The following is a 19,039-nucleotide window of genomic DNA, read 5'->3' on the forward strand; positions in this document are numbered from 1 at the left end:
GACAGATGACATATAATAGTGTTAGTGGGGATATGTATGGCTGTTCTCGCCCAGGCAGCCATTTAATCTAGAACCGCCACTGCTAATACTCACATTACACACTTTAATTGACGCCATTACCTCAGTGACGTCAGTGCCCAGCGCACCCGCTGTGCGCGGCGTCATCCCCGGAGATATCTCATTTTTATGTACGGCTTCTGTCACGACGTGCGGTAGATAGAAGCCGCGGAACATCAGTCCAGAAGGACGTCTTCTTAATTGTTTTTTTGATTTTCGACTACTTTTATCCGCACCGTCGTTTCTTCAGCGGCGAACGTCTGCCAACACCGAGGTAGGTGACATGTTCATCACTTCCTCGTCCACTTTGCTCGAAGATACAACTCGTAAAAAAAAAAAGCGTCTTAGCGGAGTAATATATATTGACTTTGGGATTCGAAAACAAAGCGTTTTCACTTTTTAATCGGTGTTTCGTTCTTATTGCGAGGTTCTACCACCTGTTGACTGTTAACGCGTGTTAGCGACATGAGCCATGGAACACATACAGTCGTGGTCAAAAGTTGACATACACTTGTAAAGAACATAATGTCTTTCTTGAGTTTCCAATCATTTCTACAACTCTTGTTTTTTTGGCGACAGAGTGATTGGAGCACATACTTGTTGGTCACAAAAAACATTCATGAAGTTTGGTTCTTTTATGAATTTATTATGGGTCTACTGAAAATGTGAGCAAATCTGCTGGGTCAAAAGTTAAGTTAAGTCATACTTGCCAACCTTGAGACCTCCAAATTCAGGAGATTGGAGGGGGGCTAAGGGGGAGGAGAAAATTTATAGCTATAATTCACTGAAATTCAAGTATTTCATATATATATATATTAGAGATGCGCGGATAGGCAATTATTTCATCCGCAACCGCATCACAAAAGTCGTCAACCATCCGCCATCCACCCGATCTAACATTTAATCAAACTCGCACCCGCCCGTTGTTATATATCTAATATAGATGATGCAAGGCATTAGTGAGGTTATAAAGCTTTTGCCTGTTAAAAAAGGAGACTGATCCAATGCAGCAGAGACATGATCGATGCGTGCCACGCTGTCACGGCCCAGACGCACACCAGTGCGCAATCATCTGGGAGCCGCGCTGAGCGCACCTCCAAGCGTGTGGAGGTGCGATGTCCCTCGCGCCCGAGGCTTCAGCGTGCACCGTGGCGGCCATCCTACTCGTCGCGGCCTAGCCCTCGCGGCTCTCGCTGCCGGCGACGGCCGGGTATGGGCCCGACGCTCCAGCGCCATCCATTTTCAGGGCTAGTTGATTCGGCAGGTGGGTTGTTACACACTCCTTAGCGGGTTCCGACTTCCATGGCCACCGTCCTGCTGTCTATATCAACCAACACCTTTTCTGGGGTCTGATGAGCGTCGGCATCGGGCGCCTTAACCCGGCGTTCGGTTCATCCCGCAGCGCCAGTTCTGCTTACCAAAAGTGGCCCACTCGGCTCACCAGGGTGAGCCCCACCCCTTTCGTGAGCGCACTGCGCGCGGAGTGACCCCTGTTACGCGCCCCCGGCAACGGGGGTGGCGGGCAGGTAAGCTGCGCGGGCTGAGCGCGCGGAGTGACCCCTGTTACGAGCCCCCGGCCACGGGGGTGGCGGGCAGGTAAGCTTCTTACCTGCTGTGCGTGACGCCGGCCGCGGCGAAGGCGGACGAGGCGGGGTGTCGGTGCGGTGGGCGCGGTGGTGACCCTGGACGTGCGTCGGGCCCTTCTCGCAGATCACCTCAGCTACGGCTCCCGGTGGGGCCCTCTCGGGGGAAGGGGCCTCGGTCCCGGACCCCGGCGAGGCGTCCCTTCTCCGCTCCGTAAAAGTGTCCATCTCTTTTTTTTTTTTTTCTTCTTCTGTTGTGGCATATGCTGCAGGTGCCTGCTCGTTTTTCGTATGTGGGTAACAACATTTAACTATGTATATATATTTCCGAATTGGTTTAACTGCCACCCGCCTGAATCTATTTAAAATCTAATTTTTTTTTATTTCAACCGCCCGACCCGACCCGCGGATAAAATCTAATTTTATTTATTTCAACCGCCCGACCCGCGGATAATCCGCGGACTCCGCGGTTGTGTTCGCAAACCGCGCATCTCTAATATATATATATATATATATATATATATATATATATATATATATATATATATATATATATATATATATATATATGTCTTAATAAGGTTATTCAAAAAATAGTGCTCGATACCGTAGTAGAGCGCAATATATGTATGTGTGGGGAAAAAAAATCACAAGACTATTTCATCTCTACAGGCCTGTTTCATGAGGGGGGGTACCCTCAATCGTCAGGAGATTGAGGGTACCCCCCCCTCATGAAACAGGCCTGTAGAGATGAAATAGTCTTGTGATTTTTTTTCCCCACACATACATATATATATATATATATATATATATATACATATCAGTGACGTGCGGTGAGGTTGATGGCTGGTGAGGCACTGACTTCATCACAGTCAGATTTACAAACATATGAACCCTAAAGAGTATCTTATTTACCATTTGATTGGCAGCAGTTAACGGGTTATGTTTAAAAGCTCATACCAGCATTCTTCCCTGCTTGGCACTCAGCATCAAGGGTTGGAATTGAGGGTTAAATCACCAAAAATGATTCCCGGGCGCGGCGCCGCTGCTGCGCACTGCTCCCCTCACCTCCCAGGGGGTGATCAAGGGATGGGTCAAATGCAGAGGACACATTTCACCACACCTAGTGTGTGTGTGACAATCATTGCTACTTTAACTTGACTTTAACTTTACACATACAAACTGTAGCACACAAAAAAGCACATTTAATTAAAAAAACGTTATTATGGTCTTACCTTTACTTATAAGTGCGGGAACAGTGGTATTGGTGTTGGAGGAGTTGTGAATGAATGAAATATGAAATCAGTGCTGCAGTCTGCAGGTGTATCTAATGTTGTGTCCCTGCAGTCGTTCACGGCTCCTCTGGCGCGAGCATTGTTGTTTTTGCACTTTTTGGCTTCTTGTTAAGTGACTTTTTTTGGGTGGATTCGGTCTTGCACGTGGAGGGTTTGGGTGTGGGCTTTGGTTGGTGTGGCGCTCCCGTCGGGGGGTGCATTCTGCGGCGGGCGTGCATTAACCGGCACCAGGAGGCGGGATTACTGCGAGCCTCACACAGTGCGTCTTTGCAGCAGTTTTATGATTGCTCAGCACAAGAAATACTTTACACACATACAGTTGTTGACAAAATACACTGTACATTATATACCTCAGCTAACTAAACTATGGAAATGTATAATATAATTCATATAGCAATACGGTCTCACTGCACAGCAGGCCAGCAGTTAGCCGAGTCTGCAATCCATGTTGAGGCACTGAGTGACGTGCCTCAACTGGCTGCTGATCACCGCACCGTCTCTTCTCAGTATTTGAACGGCAAATGTGAAAATTCAGCGATTTTGAATAAAAAATCATCTAAAACTGGTGAAGTTAAATGGAAAATAACTTTATAGTATAATCACTGAATACATATGACAATTTAATTAATTTTTTTTCTTTTTACATTTTTTTTCTTTCCATGATGGCAGGTGAGGCCCCGCCTCACCTGCCTCCAGTGACCACACGTCACTGATACATATATATATATATATATATATAGATATATATATATATATATATATATATATATATATATATATATATATATATATATCCATCCATCCATCCATTTTCTACCGCTTATTCCCTTTGGGGTCGCGGGGGGCGCTGGAGCCTATCTCAGCTACAATCGGGCGGAAGGCGGGGTACACCCTGGACAAGTCGCCACCTCATCGCAGGGCTATATATATATATATATATATATATATATATATATATATATATATATATATATATATGAAAGAGGAGAAAGGAGAAAATGTATAGCTAGAATTCACTGAAATTCAAGTATTTCATATTTGTATATATGAAATATATATATATATATATATGTTTTTTGTGACCAACAAGTATGTGCTCCAATTACTCACAAAAAATAAGAGTTGTAGAAATTATTGGGAAACTCAAGACAGCCCAGACATTATGTTCTTTACAAGTGTATGTCAACTTTTGACCACGACTGTACGTGTTCCATGGCTCATGTCGCTAACAAGCGTTAACAATCAACAGGTGGTAGAACCTCGCAATAATTAAGTTAAGTTACTTGCCAACCTTGAGACCTCCAAATTCGAGAGATTGGGGGGGTTAAGGGGGAGGAGAAAATGTATAGCTAGAATTCACTTAAATTCAAGTATTTCATATATATATATATATATATATATATATATATATATATATATATATATATAAAATAAATACTTGACTTTCAGTGAATTCTAGCTATATTTGTGTATATATATATATATATATATATATATATATATATATATATATATATATATATATATATATATATATATATATATATATATAAAAGACATACTTTAATTTCAGTGTTAATTTATTTACACATATACACACATAACACTCCTCTACTCATTGTTGTATTTGAAAGTGCAATGCTTTGCAGCCAGTAGCACAGCCTTTGAAGGAGCATAGGTGTGGGCTGTGTAATATTCTGGGTTGGAGTCAATAACCAGGCGAGGTGATGAAGTTACGTCTCTTTACTTCATACTTCAGAACCGACTCCCACACTTGCCGCCAGGGTGCGCAATACAACGTAAACCGTTGGCCAACCAAAAAGTAACCACAGAACACTATAGGGTATAGTGTTCTGTGGTTACTTTTTGGTTGGCCAAGCGGACGTGACGACAGGCTGTCCTCACTCAGGTCCGCACGGACTTGGAGGGGGCGTGCGTTAAGTCCGGCTGGAAATCGGTAGAAATTCGGGAGAATTGTTGTCCCGGGAGATTTTCGGGTGAGGCACTGAAATTCGGGAGTCTCCCGGAAATTCGGGAGGGTTGGCAAGCATGAGTTAAGTAAAGTTAAAGTACCAATGATTGTCACACACACACTAGGTGTGGTGACATTTGTCCTCTGTATTTGACCCATCCCCTTGTTCATCCCCTGGGAGGTGAGGGGAGGTGAGGGGAGGAGTGGGGAGGAGTGGGCAGCAGCGGTGGCCGCGCCCGGTAATAATTTTTGGTGATTTAACCCCCAATTCCAACCCTTGATGCTGAGTGCCATGGGTCCCATTGTTATAGTCCAGTGGTTCTTAACCTGGGTTCGATCAAACCCTAGGGGTTCGGTGAGTCGGCCTCAGTGGTTCGGCGGAGCCTCCGCCACGGAGGTAAAGACACATCCGATTTATCGTGTAAATAGAAAACTTCTCCCTATCGGCGTATTATGGATACCCCCAAACAATGTTCCCTCTAATTTTCCATCTGATTTGCAGGTTGTTTGATTGATCGATTGAAACTTTTACTAGTAGATTGCAAAGGAAGAGAATACATTTTATAACACAGTACAGTTTACACAGTACAGTACATATTCCGTACAATTGACCACTAAATGATAACACCCGAATAAGTTTTTCAACGTGTTTAAGTCGGGGTCCATGTCAATCAATTCATGGTAAGGTGTGTAATTTGTTGTGAGTTCATGCACTGCGTTGGTTTTGTTTTTTGAACAAGATTATGTTCATGCACGGTTCATTTTAGCACCAGTAAAAAAGAAATTTCTTGAATTTGAAAAAATATATATATATATTTTTCACTAAAGAAGGGTTCGGTGAATGTGCATATGAAACTGGTGGGGTTCGGTGCCTCCAACAAGGTTAAGAACCACTGCTATAGATACACGCAGTATGGATCAGTGGCCCATAGAGGTGTAACGGTACTCAAAATTTTCGGTTCGGTACGTACCTCGGTTTAGAGGTTTCGGTTTACTTTGGAATTTCCAGAATGGTGGAATGTGTTGAAGGTGGAATGGTTTGAAAAGGTTGGAAAATGTGGAAATGGTCAAAGTTTGAAAAATGTCCAAATCATTTTGAATGGGAAAAATGTCCTGGAAAACCTGGAATTCTGGGAAGTATGGGAAATTTTGGAATTTGTCAAGGGTAAGCCCGTGATTCCTGAAAGGCTGAACAGTTTGAAGTTGGAACGGTTTGAATCGGGTGAAAAATGTGGAAGGTAGAGCGGGCCAAAATCTGGAGAATAATAATAATAAAAAACATGTTTGAATGCTTTGAAGCATTCACACAATAAGTTTAAGTTGAATAACAAATATATTAATTTTGGTGTAGAAAACCAACTATTATGCTACGTCTATTATGTTATGTTTACCTTGTGTAAAGATTATTTTTTTAAATAATTATTGTTTTTTCCAAATAAAATCCATAAAAATAAATTTTCTTTAACATATTAAATTATTCAAAATCAACATGCAATCTTTCTTTTTAAAATGCATATTTATGAAACTGAATATACATTTAACCAATCAGTATCATAATATTTAGTTGATAACGCAATATGCTTTCTTTTCTTTGTAAACACCGAGTGTTTCGGTAGTGACCAGTATTTTGTTTGCAAGGTTGTATCATATTCCCTCAACCTTAATGTTTAATATTAATTTCCAACATGCTTGATGTTGGAAATATTGCAAACATTTATGTTTTGTTGTCAATAAAATCATTTATTTTTGGAGAAAGCTGTTAATATCAGTTGAAAATAATTGCCCACGTGGGTTCAGTATTCAGTGGCATCACGGTGTGGCAGAGGTTAGCGCTCCAGCCTAACAGACAGAAGGTTCTATAGGTTCCATTCCTGAGCTCTGGGTCTTTCTGTGTGGAGTTTGCATGTTTTTTCCCGTGACTGTGTGGGTTCTCTCCGGGTACTCCGGCTTCCTCCCACCTCCAAGGACATGCACCTGGGGATAGGTTGATTGGCAATCTGTGTTGGCCCTTCCATGAGGTGACGACTTGTCCAGGGTGTACCTTGCCTTTCGCCCGAGTGCAGCTGGGATAGGCTACAACCCCCCCCCCCCCCCCCCCGCGACCCTGAGAGGGACAAGTGGTAAAAAGTGGATTTATTCAGTATTCGGAGAAGAAAAACACACTTCATATCACTGTCAGACTTCTGAAAACTAATGTGCAATAAATACTTTGGCTCCGTTTGCACTGGACACCAAATCAGATTGGATCATTTTTGCCAGTTGAAATGCTCCAAAGTGCTTAAATTCTAATATTTTTGTATCATGTGGAAGTTGCCCTCCCGTGGGTTCCCCTGATCACGACAGATCCTCTTGTGAGCCCGGTAGTCAGGATTGACTATTGTTTTATTCGTGCACACTGCTCTGCAACTTTTCAGTCCTTGTTTTGAGTCTCTCTCTCGCTCCAACTCCCACTCCAACTCCAACTCCAACAACGTGTCTCGTTCTGGCTGGTGCTAATAAGGGCGACAGTTGATTAGATAACAAGCCCCAGCTGGGCAATCTACTCACCTGCCGCTGGCTTTGAGGCCGGTCCTTACACACCCTGCTCAGCGGCAGACCCGCAGACCACGCCCCCCTCCACATTTTATATTGGACCAAGTCAGTAGGTAGTCCGAATCCGTTTGGAATCTGACCTTTTCAAATATGACTGCAGTTTAAACGGCAATGCGACCTGTTTGCAACTTTTACGTCATATTTTGTGGAGCTATGTCATTTGTGTGTGCAGCACCGTCACTTTTTTTTGCAGTTCTTTTCTTCCTCCTCCTTCAGTTGTTTTCCACTTAATCATAAAGATATTTTAAATTATACCATTGAAACAAATCTTAAATGTTTTAAGCGGTATTTTCATACATTTAAATGTAGGGGTCACGATTGGGGACAGCTACTTCTCAGTAGAATGCACCCTATAAAAGATGGTTTTGTATTTATTTATCTTATCACTATCTCAATTCATGCCATGGGTTTAAACAAATCATACTATGAAGTAGTGTTGTCACGATAACAATATTTTGGTACCGGTACCAAAATTATGTCGATACTTTTTGGTACTTTTTGATACTTTTCTAAATAAAAGGGACCACGAAAAATTGCGTTATTGACTTTATTTTAACAAAAAATCTTAGGGTACATTAAACATATGTTTCTTATTACAAGTTTGTCCTTAAATAAAATAGTGAACATACTAGACAACTTGTCTTTTTACAAGACAATTTGTCTTTTATTAGTAAGTATGCAAACAAAGGCTCCTAATATAGCTGCTGACATATGCAGTAACATATTGTGTCATTTATCATTCTATTGTTTTGTCAACATTATTAAGGACAAGTGGTAGAAAATGAATTATTAATCTACTTGTTCATTTACTGTTAATATATACTTATTTTCTCTTTTAACATGTTCTATCTACACTTCTGTTAAAATGTAATAACCACTTATTCTTCTGTTATTTGGATGCTTTACATTAGTTTTGGATGATACCACAAATTTGGGTATCAGTCCGATACCAAGTAGTTACATGATCATACATTGGTCATATTCAAAGTCCTCATGTGTCCAGGGACGTATTTCCTGAGTTTATAAACATAATATAAATTAAAAAAAAAACAAAAGAAGATGTTGTAATGCCAAAAAATATCGACGTAATCATAGTAATATCGACTAGATACGGTCCTGTACTTGGTATCATTACAGTGGATGTCAGGTGTAGATCCACCCATGGCGTTTGTTTACATTGTGACGTTGGGGAGCTACAGTGTGTAGTGAAGCATGTTTAGCTATTCCTCGTCCTGCAGGGATGATACTTGTAAGAAACTTACTTTATTTGTCGCCATGGAGGCGAGCATTAGTGATTTAGAAGTAGCTAGACCACTGCCGATTGGGGCTCGACGTTAGCCGCTAGCTAGCTAGCTAGCCATGTCTTAAAGCACCTCTTCCTGAGAGCGTTTCAGTGTTATAACTTCACCTTTATCTTTAGTTTTTAAGCCAAAATGCGTCCGTTCTCCCTTTTCTGTCTACACACTGTGTCTGCTTGTAAGTACTCCGTGTGTGCGCGCTGCCGAACATGCTCGTCTGCTCGTAAACCAGCAATGACACGACGTGACGAAGACGGGGTGGGGTGGTGGACCGGTACTTTTCAGAGGCGGTATCGTACTGAATATGATTAATTAGTATCGTGGTACTACTACGCGGTATACTATACCGGTATACCAGCCAACCCTACTATAAAGTAAGTAAAGATGCATGTTTGAATACTTAAGTGTTTTAATAAACCCTTTTTTGGTTGAGGGACAGCACTTTGCTTTAATTCGGTAGAATGCCCCATATACATGTACAGTATGGGTTAATATCAATATAAGGTGCCTTTTCTGTCCTCATCATAATCACTCAGTCATCATAAAAATATAAATATGAATGGACAAACATTTACACACACATTAATATAACTAAGTATTTTAAAATGTTTCCTAATTTTTTTAAAGTATTTTTCATTGGATGTATATATATATATATATATATATATATATATATATATATATATATATATATATATATATATATATATATATTAGGGGTGTAACGGTACACAAAAATTTCGGTTCGGTACGTACCTCGGTTTAGAGGTCACGGTTCGGTTCATTTTCGGTACAGTAAGAAAACAACAAAATGTACATTTTTGGTTATTTATTTACCAAATTTGCAAAATCTTCCACCAAAAATATTTTTCTTTGTGGAATATTTGATGTGAAGTAATCGGAACCTTGGATAGGTCAATAATTCATAATAACATTGATTTTGATTCAATATTATGTTTTGAGCAATGACAGTTTGAAAGAAAAAAAAAGAGCTTTGTTTTATTAGTCAACATTGCAACTTTTTCTAAATTACATTTAACCTTTAAGCGTTTTTATTTCACTTTTGTTATGCATACCTGCCAACTACTCCGGTTTTCCCGTAATTAGTACGGTTTTCATCAACTTATTCCGGGTTACGGTTGCAGTGATAAAAAATACGGTTTTTCATTAATTAAATTTTTTTATTTTTTTTTAAGTTTTATTCACGAAATCGCGTAACAACAATCACAATCGACACTGCTTCCCGTAACTTCCTATCGAGCCATTCCAAATGCCATGCGCGAAGCTATTTATAGCACCGCTGCCAAGCACGAGGCACCTGTTGCCCATTGTTTCCAAACGAGCGAACGATCATGGAATCAGCCGGAGAAAAATCGCAAACGAGTCTTAAACCGAAAAGAAAACTGCAGTCATTCCGTGAAGAATATTCAAAAGCCTATCCGGGAATAATTATCCGTTCCAAAAAGGGTGAAAACTACGCGAATTGCACCTTGTGCAGACAAGATTTTTCGATCGGACACGGAGGAATTAGCGATGTAAAAGACCACGTTGGGACAAAAAAACACAAGTCTAATGCCGTTTCTAAATTTGGATTTTAGCCACAAAAAGGTAATGACACCAATGTTATCTATTTGAATTGTTTAGTACTGTTATACTGTTAAAAGTGTTTATACTATTTATGCTTTCAAGTCCAAGTTGAAGAAATCTTGTTAAATGTTGACAGCATAACTACCAAAATACAGTATGTCCTTAATATTTTTGCAGTGCTATTTCTGTTGAAAAGTTGCCACTTTTCAAGTGTCTGATGGCTTAAATTAATTTTCATTAATTTTTCATATTTTGAATTCTTTTGAAAGGCTTACAAAAAAACTACATTTGAATTGTAATTCCATGCTATTGACAGGACTATTAATTGTAATGAAGTTAGCTTACCATGTTTACAGTATGATAATTGTGATAGAAATGTGAATTTTAGGCACAGAATATTTTTTACAATTGAACAAGGCAGTAGATTATACAAGCTTGGACAGAAAGTTAATAATGACACCAATTTTTTTTTTAATGGAAGTGTTTAGTACTGTTTTACCATTTGTTTACTGTAAAAAGTGTTTATACTGTTTATACTTTCAATTAACAAATTGAAGTCTTGTGAAAGGTTGACAGGATAACTGGCATTAACTGTCAAAATAATTTCAAACTATTGAAGTTAGCTTACAGAATAAACATGTCAATCAACCCATATGATTTTTGCTGTAATATTTTTGTTTTGAAAAGTCACTGTGACTGATAGAAAAGTGATAGTTTTAGCAACATTTTAACCTGTCTGAATGCAATCAATCATTTTGCGTCGGCCTGAACCCCCCACCAGGACTTTGTCCTGGACCTACGGGGCCTGCGGCCCCTGGACCCTGGCTACTAGGTTTTTCTGATTTCAAAAGTTGGCAGGTATGGTTATGTTTTGTTTATTTTAATAGTATTTTTAGAATGTGCCTTGGGCCTTTAAAACATTAGCTGTGGGCCGCAAATGATATCCGGGGCACACTTTTGACACCCCTGCTATAGATAATAAAAAAATAAATCTGATAAATCTATGGATAAAAAGTAGAGCCTGGCGACGCATGCGCGTTTATCATAACTCTCTCGCTCTCTCTGTCTCTGCCCCTCCCTCACCAATGCTTCTGCGCACACAATTTGTTTTGTTTTTAACCCCTTCTTAACCCTGAACGTACATTGAAAATACACGCAACCCTATCTCAAAATGCCGGACAATTGAGGCATTTAAGAAACTCCGCCCGGACAGCCCCGCAAAAGAGGACATGTCCGGTGAAAAGAGGACGTATGGTCATGTCGACAGAAATTAAGAAATTAAGTTAATCCTATATCCTGAAAATGTACTTAATACATTATTAATTTTAAGGAGGGCCAGATCTGAGATTTCAGGGTCACATAAAAACACAAGCATGTCATCAGCATACAGACTTATTTTATGACATCTTTTCCCAACCAGCAAGCCACATATAGAGGGCTCCATTGTAATGGCCACAGCCACTAGCTCTATGGCCATTGCAAACAGGAGAGGACCTCTGTGTGGAGAACAGCATTTCGATCTTAGCTTATTAGATAAAACTGCAGTTTTAGGGTCACTGTATAGCAGGGGTCAACAACGCGGTGCCCGCAGGCACCAGGTAACCCGTAAGGACCAGATGAGTCGCCCACTGGCCTGTTCTAAACATAGCTCAAATAGCAGCACTTACCAGTGATCTGGCATTTACAGAGAAAAAAAGTGCCGCACTTTCCCTCTGTGCATATGGTGATGAAAGACAATGCTTCTGCATCTGAGGCTTTTGACAAAGTTGCAGAAAAGTACTCTCAGAGTTGGGCAAGAGTTTGAGAACAGGTTTTGTGACCTGGATCAGCTTGAGCCATGTGTGTCGTTCATTTCTAATCCTTTTATGAACGTGGACATATCATCCATTGCTGAGCAGTTAAGTGCAACATTCAGCCTGGATGCTGAACAGGTGGAGATTGAAATTATAACACTGCAAAATGACCTCCACCTCAAAGCCCACCAGGCTGTACCAAACTTTTGGTGCCTTGTTGACACAGAAAAGTACAGTGGTGTATGCGCAGCAGCTAGGAAGGTTGCAAGCCTGTTTGGTTCAACTTATCTTTGTGAATCAGCCTTTTCTGACATGAACTTCATCAAGAACAAACACAGAACACGCCTCACTGATGCACATCTGCAAGACTCACTCAGAGTTGCAGTGTCAAGTTACACACCAGAGTACAACACACTAGTTAACAGCATGCAATGCCAGGCTTCCCACTAGAGATGCGCGGATAGGCAATTATTTCATCCGCAACCGCATCACATAAGTCGTCACCCATCCGCCATCCACCCGAACTAACATTTTATCAAAACCGCACCCGCCCGCACCCACCCGTTGTTATATATCTAATATAGACGATGCAAGGCATTAGTGAGGTTATACAGCTTTTGCCTGTTAAAGAAAGGAGACTGATCCAATGTAGCAGAGACATTCAATGCGTGCCACGCTGTCACGGCCCAGACGCACACCAGTGCGCAATCATCTGGGAGCCGCGCTGAGCGCACCTCCAAGCGCGCTCGCGCCACTCAAACTGCTGCAGGCAGCTGCGTTCACACATGCATCTGTAAGCCTTGTTTTAACATCCTGTGGCACTCTTCTGGGATCACGGCGGACGAAACTGCTCATGCTCAGGGTGTTTGTGGAGGTTCGGGGTTTTGCACAAATGTGATGCACCATGTTAGATGTCCCGGTTTTGTGACTGTCGTAGACATAAACAGCGTCGCAGCTCTTGCAAATCACGTAGCCAGCATTACTATCATCCTGATTTACAACCTCATAAAAACGAGTCCACGCTGAACTTTTCTGGCCTTTTTTTCCCCTGGTCTTTAGTATTCCCTTTTTTAGTTTGTCGCGTAGCACGTTGCCATCTTTTTTTTTTTTCTTCTTCTGTTGTGGCGTGCTGCAGGTGCCTGATGATAAATAATTGCCTGTTTCAAAGAGTGCTGCTCGTTTTTCGTATGTGGGTAACAACATTTAACTATGTATATATATTTCCGAATTGGTTTAACTGCCACCCGCCTGAATCTATTTAAAATCTAATTTTTTTTTATTTCAACCGCCAGACCCGCGGATAAAATCTTTTTTTTAATTTTTATTTCAACCGCCCGACCCGCGGATAATCCGCGGACTCCGCGGTTGTGTCCGCAAACCGCGCATCTCTACTTCCCACTAACTGACAAAGAAACAGATAACAGATTTGGTGTCCAGTTCAAAGTGTGACATGATTTATTTAAAAATTTGAGAGTTGACTTTTGTATTTTACATGAGTTATTATTTGTACAAACATGGTGCAAAGTAATTCATGATCTGTTAAAAAATGTTAATGGCTAGCTAGTTAAAATGGGATATTGTGATTTCACAAGACTGTCTTAGAAGGGATCATTTGAAAATGTTCAATTTGAAAAATGTGGACTTAGAGAAAATATAAAAATAAAGTGTTGCATATTGATATTTATCTGTTTCTATTAGGGATGTCCCGATCCAGGTTTTTGCACTTCCGATCCGATACCGATATTGTTTTTGCACTTCCGATCCGATACCAATACTGACCGATACCGATACTGACCGATACTGGCCTATCCGAGCATGTATTAAAGTTTAAAGTTATTTAGCCTACTTAGTTGTCAGAATCATGTTGAAAAGTGTTTTAGTACTCTTGATAACAACTAGCCAGCTGAATTAGGGGAGTTTGAATAATACACAATGGTTGGTAACAAGAAACTGACCTGTTTATTCAAGGATAAACACAAAATAGACAAAATTATACATGACAAACGGAAATGGCATCATTGAACTAGGGCTGGGCGATATGGCCTTTTTTTAATATTGCGATATTTTAAGGCCATATTGCGATACACGATATATATCTCGATATTTTGCCTTAGCCTTGAATGAACACTTGATGCATATAATCACATCAGTATGATGATTCTATGTGTTTTGATTGATTGATTGAGACTTTTATTAGTAGGTTGCATAGTGAAGTACATATTCCGTACAATTGACCACTAAATGGTAACACCCGAATAAGTTTTTCAACTTGTTTAAGTCGGGGTCCACATTGATTCATGATACAGATATATACTATCAGATATATACTATCATCATAATACAGTCATCACACAAGATAATCACATTGAATTATTTACATTATTTAAAATCCAGGGTGTGGAGGGGGGCGTCGGATGTAAGTGTCAAAAAGACAGCCAAAAGAGTTTGATATGAGAATAAATCTAAAGTTAAAATATAGGGTAGAAATGCACCCATTTGCAGGAAATGTAGTCTTGATATTCAAAATGTTCTTTCAAGGCTTGCATGTCTACATTAAAACATTCTTCTTCATACTGCATTAATATATGCTACTTTTAAACTTTCATGCAGAGAAGGAAATCACAACTAAAAAAATCACTATTTTTTTTCATACGGTGTTGATGTGGAAATGTTTGCCTCGGCATTTTGATGGTGTGGGCGTATGGCACCGAATGGAGATAAGCGTTTCGACAGACGTTACAATATTTGAACAATGATGACGAAAACAGTTTTCTCTGTCGTGTCCGTGTGTCGAAAATTGTTATGCGCTTATTTTTTTATTTGATTTTGTGCGTGGCATATAATTGCTATGCGCAGAGGACGTTTGAGCAGTGCGCAATTGCACAAGCGCGCACCTTAGAGAGAACGTTGGTCACACGGCTGCGCTAGCATCACAGCTAACGTTAGCCATGCTGCTACCTCTCTGCTGGGAGAGGACATATACGTATGTGACGTATGACGTGACAGTATGTGACGTATGACGTACACGTATGTGACGTATGACGTATACGTATGTGACGTATGACGTGACAGTATGTGACGTGTGTAAGAAGGTGCACTTGCTGTCTGTGAGAGGGAGACACAGGAAAGAGTGACAAGAGCCTGTCGTGTAATGCCAGCAGCTAAAAGCAACTGCGTGAGAATCCACAGATCTTTGGATGTGTTGAAGGTGTGCTGGAAAATGCGGAACGGAAATTAGGGAGCAGCAGAAAAGTGGAATGTATTATTTAAATAGGTGCGTTGGAAAACACGGAGCTGAGTTTTTTTTTTTAACTGGATCTGGATCGGCATTTTCCCATGCCTTGCCGATACGCATTTTTTGGCAATTATCGGCGGCCGATCCGATCCAAATATCGGATCGGGACATCCCTAGTTTCTATATACATTTATTGTGAGAAATCATTAAGATGATCAGTGTTTCCACAAAGATAAATATCATTAATTATTAATAATAACATAGAGTTCAAGGTAAATTGAGCAAATTGGCTATTTCTGGCAATTTATTTAAGTGTGTATCAAACTGGTAGCCCTTCGCATTAATCAGTACCCAAGAAGTAGCTCTTGGTTTCAAAAAGGTTGGTGACCCCTGCTGTATAGAATTCTAACCCATTTTATAAAAATATTACCAAATTCAAATTTTTCTAATGTGTAATATAAGAATGACAATTAAACTCTGTAAAATGCTTTCTCTGTGTGCAGAGAGAGTACAAGACCGCCTATAGATTGTTTTTCAAAGGGCTGGATAACACTGAAAAGATATCTAACATTATTAGCTGAATTCCTGCCTTTAAAAAAACAAACAGTTTGATCTTCTTTAATTAGAGGAGGTAAAATGTTCCCCAAACATAGGGGTAGAATTTTAAAAAGCAATTTTCAATCCACATGAAAGACAGCTATGGGGTCTGTGGCGGTACAGATATTGATATTGTTGGGAGATCAATCTGTGTAAAATAGCCTTCCATTAGTTGAGGTGCATCACTTGTCTGTTCCGTGGAGTATATACATTTGTATAGTATTCCTTAAAGCAGTCATTTATCATCTTATTTTTGTACACTATACCATTCGTCCTTCATAATGCTGCTATACACTGGGTTTCTTATCTTTTTTTAGTTAGGTATGCGATGCACTTCCCTGGTGGGGTATCCATGCTCATAAAACCTCTGTTTGTTATATCTAATTTTATTTAGTAAGATGACAATTTACAGCCGATTTTTCCTTAACTGACAGTTGAGTCTTAAGAGACCTTAGTTTCTCTCATTGTTGGCGCCTCTCAGTGGTAGAAAATGATATGATCAAACCTTTTGCATATGCTTTGCAGGTCTCCCATAAATTGAGCTATGATCTGTTGAGTTGTGAATTAATAGAAAGTAATACCATGAATTATGAAAAAAGAAGGATCTTTCTGTGTGGAGTTTGCATGTTCTCCCCGTGACTGCGTGGGTTCCCTCCGGGTACTCCGGCTTCCTCCCACCTCCAAAGACATGCACCTGGGGATAGGTTGATTGGCAACACTAAATTGGCCCTAGTGTGTGAATGTTGTCTGTCTATCTGTGTTGACCCTGCGATGAGGTGGCGACTTGTCCAGGGTGTACGCCGCCTTTCGCCCGATTTTAGCTGAGATAGGCTCCAGCGACCCCGAAGGGAATAAGCGGTAGAAAAAGGATGGATGGATAAAAGTATTATCTTTAAGAATAACAGTGTTAAGTAGCCGTTGCCGAGATTGATATGATGAAGATTTATATCCATAACCACACTAGCATGATCAGATATAATAATACTCAGTCAGTTAGTTTCAGTTTATTTCAAACATGCATGCAATAGTTTATGCATCACATATTTCCAGTTGTTTCATTATAGCACATCCAAAAAGGAATATCCCATTTCTTTGTCCTCTGTTTGTAACAGAACAGTGAATAAATAAATAAGTAAATTAATTAAATATACCATAAAGTCATCCACCTGCTGCCTTGATGTTTTACTTACCAACTTCTTTAAGAATGTTTTTGACTGCCTATCAACAGACGTATTGCTAATAGTTAATAATTCTATTCAATTGGGCAATTTCCGGCAGCATGGTGGAAGAGAGGTTAGTGTGTCTGCCTCACAATACGAAGGTCCTGAGTAGTCTTGGGTTCAATCCCAGGCTCAGGAACTTTCTGTGTGGAGTTTGCATGTTCTCCCCGTGACTGCGTGGGTTCCCTCCGGGTACTCCGGCTTCCTCCCACCTCCAAAGACATGCACCTGGGGATAGGTTGATTGGCAACACTAAATTGGCCTTAGTGTGTGAATGTGAGTGTGAATGTTGTCTGTCTATCTGTGTTGGCCCTGTGATGAGGTGGCGACTTGTCCAGGGTGTACGCCGCCTTCCGCCCGATTGTAGCTGAGATATGCTCCAGCGCCCCCCGCGACCCCAAAGGGAATAAGCGGTAGAAAATGGATGGATGGATGGGCAATTTCCCAAAGGCTTTCAAAACTGCAGTCATTAAACCTCTTCTAAAAAAGCGGAGCCTAGATGCCTCTGTTATCAACAACTACAGACCAATTTCAAATCTACCATTCATAAGTAAAATAATTGAGAAAGTTGTCCTCCAACAACTAAATCACTTCTTGGCTTCTACTGGCTGCCACAACAACTTCCAGTCAGGATTTCGACCTCTTCATAGCACAGAATTATAAATGACATCCGTCTAAACACAGACTCTGGCAAAACTTCAGTATTAATGCTATTGGACCTCAGTGCTGCATTTGACACTGTCGACCACTCAATACTTTTGGACAGGTTGGAAAACTGGGTGGGGATCCCAGGCACAGTTTTAAGCTGGTTCAAGTCATATCTACAAGATAGGAACTATTTTGTTTCCATTGGTGACTTTGTATCAGAACCAACCAACATAACGTGTGGAGTCCCCCAAGGTTCAATCTTGGGGCTGACTTTATTTAACATCTATATGCTCCCACTAGGACAAATCATGCAAAAATAATAACATTGACCATCATTGCTATGCCAATGACACCCAAATCTATGTAGCGCTATCACCAAATGACTATCGCCCCATAGATCTTCTGTGCCAGTGCATTGAGCAAGTCAAACACTGGATATGCCAAAATTTCCTACAACTAAATGAAGATAAAACTGAGATAATTGTTTTTGGTGCTAAAAAAGAAAGGTTTAAAGTCACCCAACACCTTCAATCACTGTCCCTGAAAACCTCAAATAAAGCCAGAAATATTGGGGTTATTTTAGATTCTGATTTACATTTCGACAGTAACAAAATCGGCCTACTATCACCTCAAAAATGTAACAAGACTTAGAGGGCTCATGTCAGCTCAAGACTTAGAAAAACTTGTACATGCCTTTATTACCAGTAGGCTAGACTATTGTAATGGTCTCCTTGCAGGTGATCCCAAAAAAACTGTCAGGCAGCTACAGCTGGTTCAGAACGCTGCTGCTAGAGTTCTAAAAAAGACCAAAAAATGTGAGCACATTACACCAATTCTTAAATCCTTACATTGACTCCCTGTACATCAGAGAATTGATTTCAAAATCCTCCTGCTCACATATAAATCACTACATGGTCTAGGGCCGAAGTATATCACTGACATGCTCCCACTATATAAGCCCTCTAGATCACTAAGATCTTCTGAGACCAATCTGTTAGCGGTTCCCAGAGTAAACTCAAATCAAGGGAGAGCATTATTCAGTCATTATGCAACAAATAGCTGGAACAAAACTTCCTAAAGATGTCAGACTTTCCCCAACAATGACTACTTTTAAAACTAGACTGAAAACGTTTATGTTCACCTTAGCTTTCAGCTAAATCTT

The 19,039-nt window shown here is 40.4% G+C and overlaps 1 protein-coding gene across 1 annotated transcript in view; it reads left to right on the top strand.

Annotated features, from left to right (window-relative positions):
• The first annotated feature begins 221 nt into the window (after positions 1 to 221).
• Positions 222 to 19,039, top strand: part of LOC140679260 (neuropeptide FF receptor 1-like) — a 74,308-nt gene continuing 55,490 nt past the window's right edge. Inside the window, exon 1 of the mRNA XM_072914317.1 lies at positions 222 to 331. The gene's annotated coding sequence lies outside the window, so the exon portion shown is untranslated. The remainder of the gene's footprint in view (positions 332 to 19,039) is intronic.

This window comes from Nerophis lumbriciformis, linkage group LG12 (assembly GCF_033978685.3).
Source record: "Nerophis lumbriciformis linkage group LG12, RoL_Nlum_v2.1, whole genome shotgun sequence".
In the NCBI taxonomy this organism is placed as follows: Eukaryota; Metazoa; Chordata; class Actinopteri; order Syngnathiformes; family Syngnathidae; genus Nerophis; species Nerophis lumbriciformis.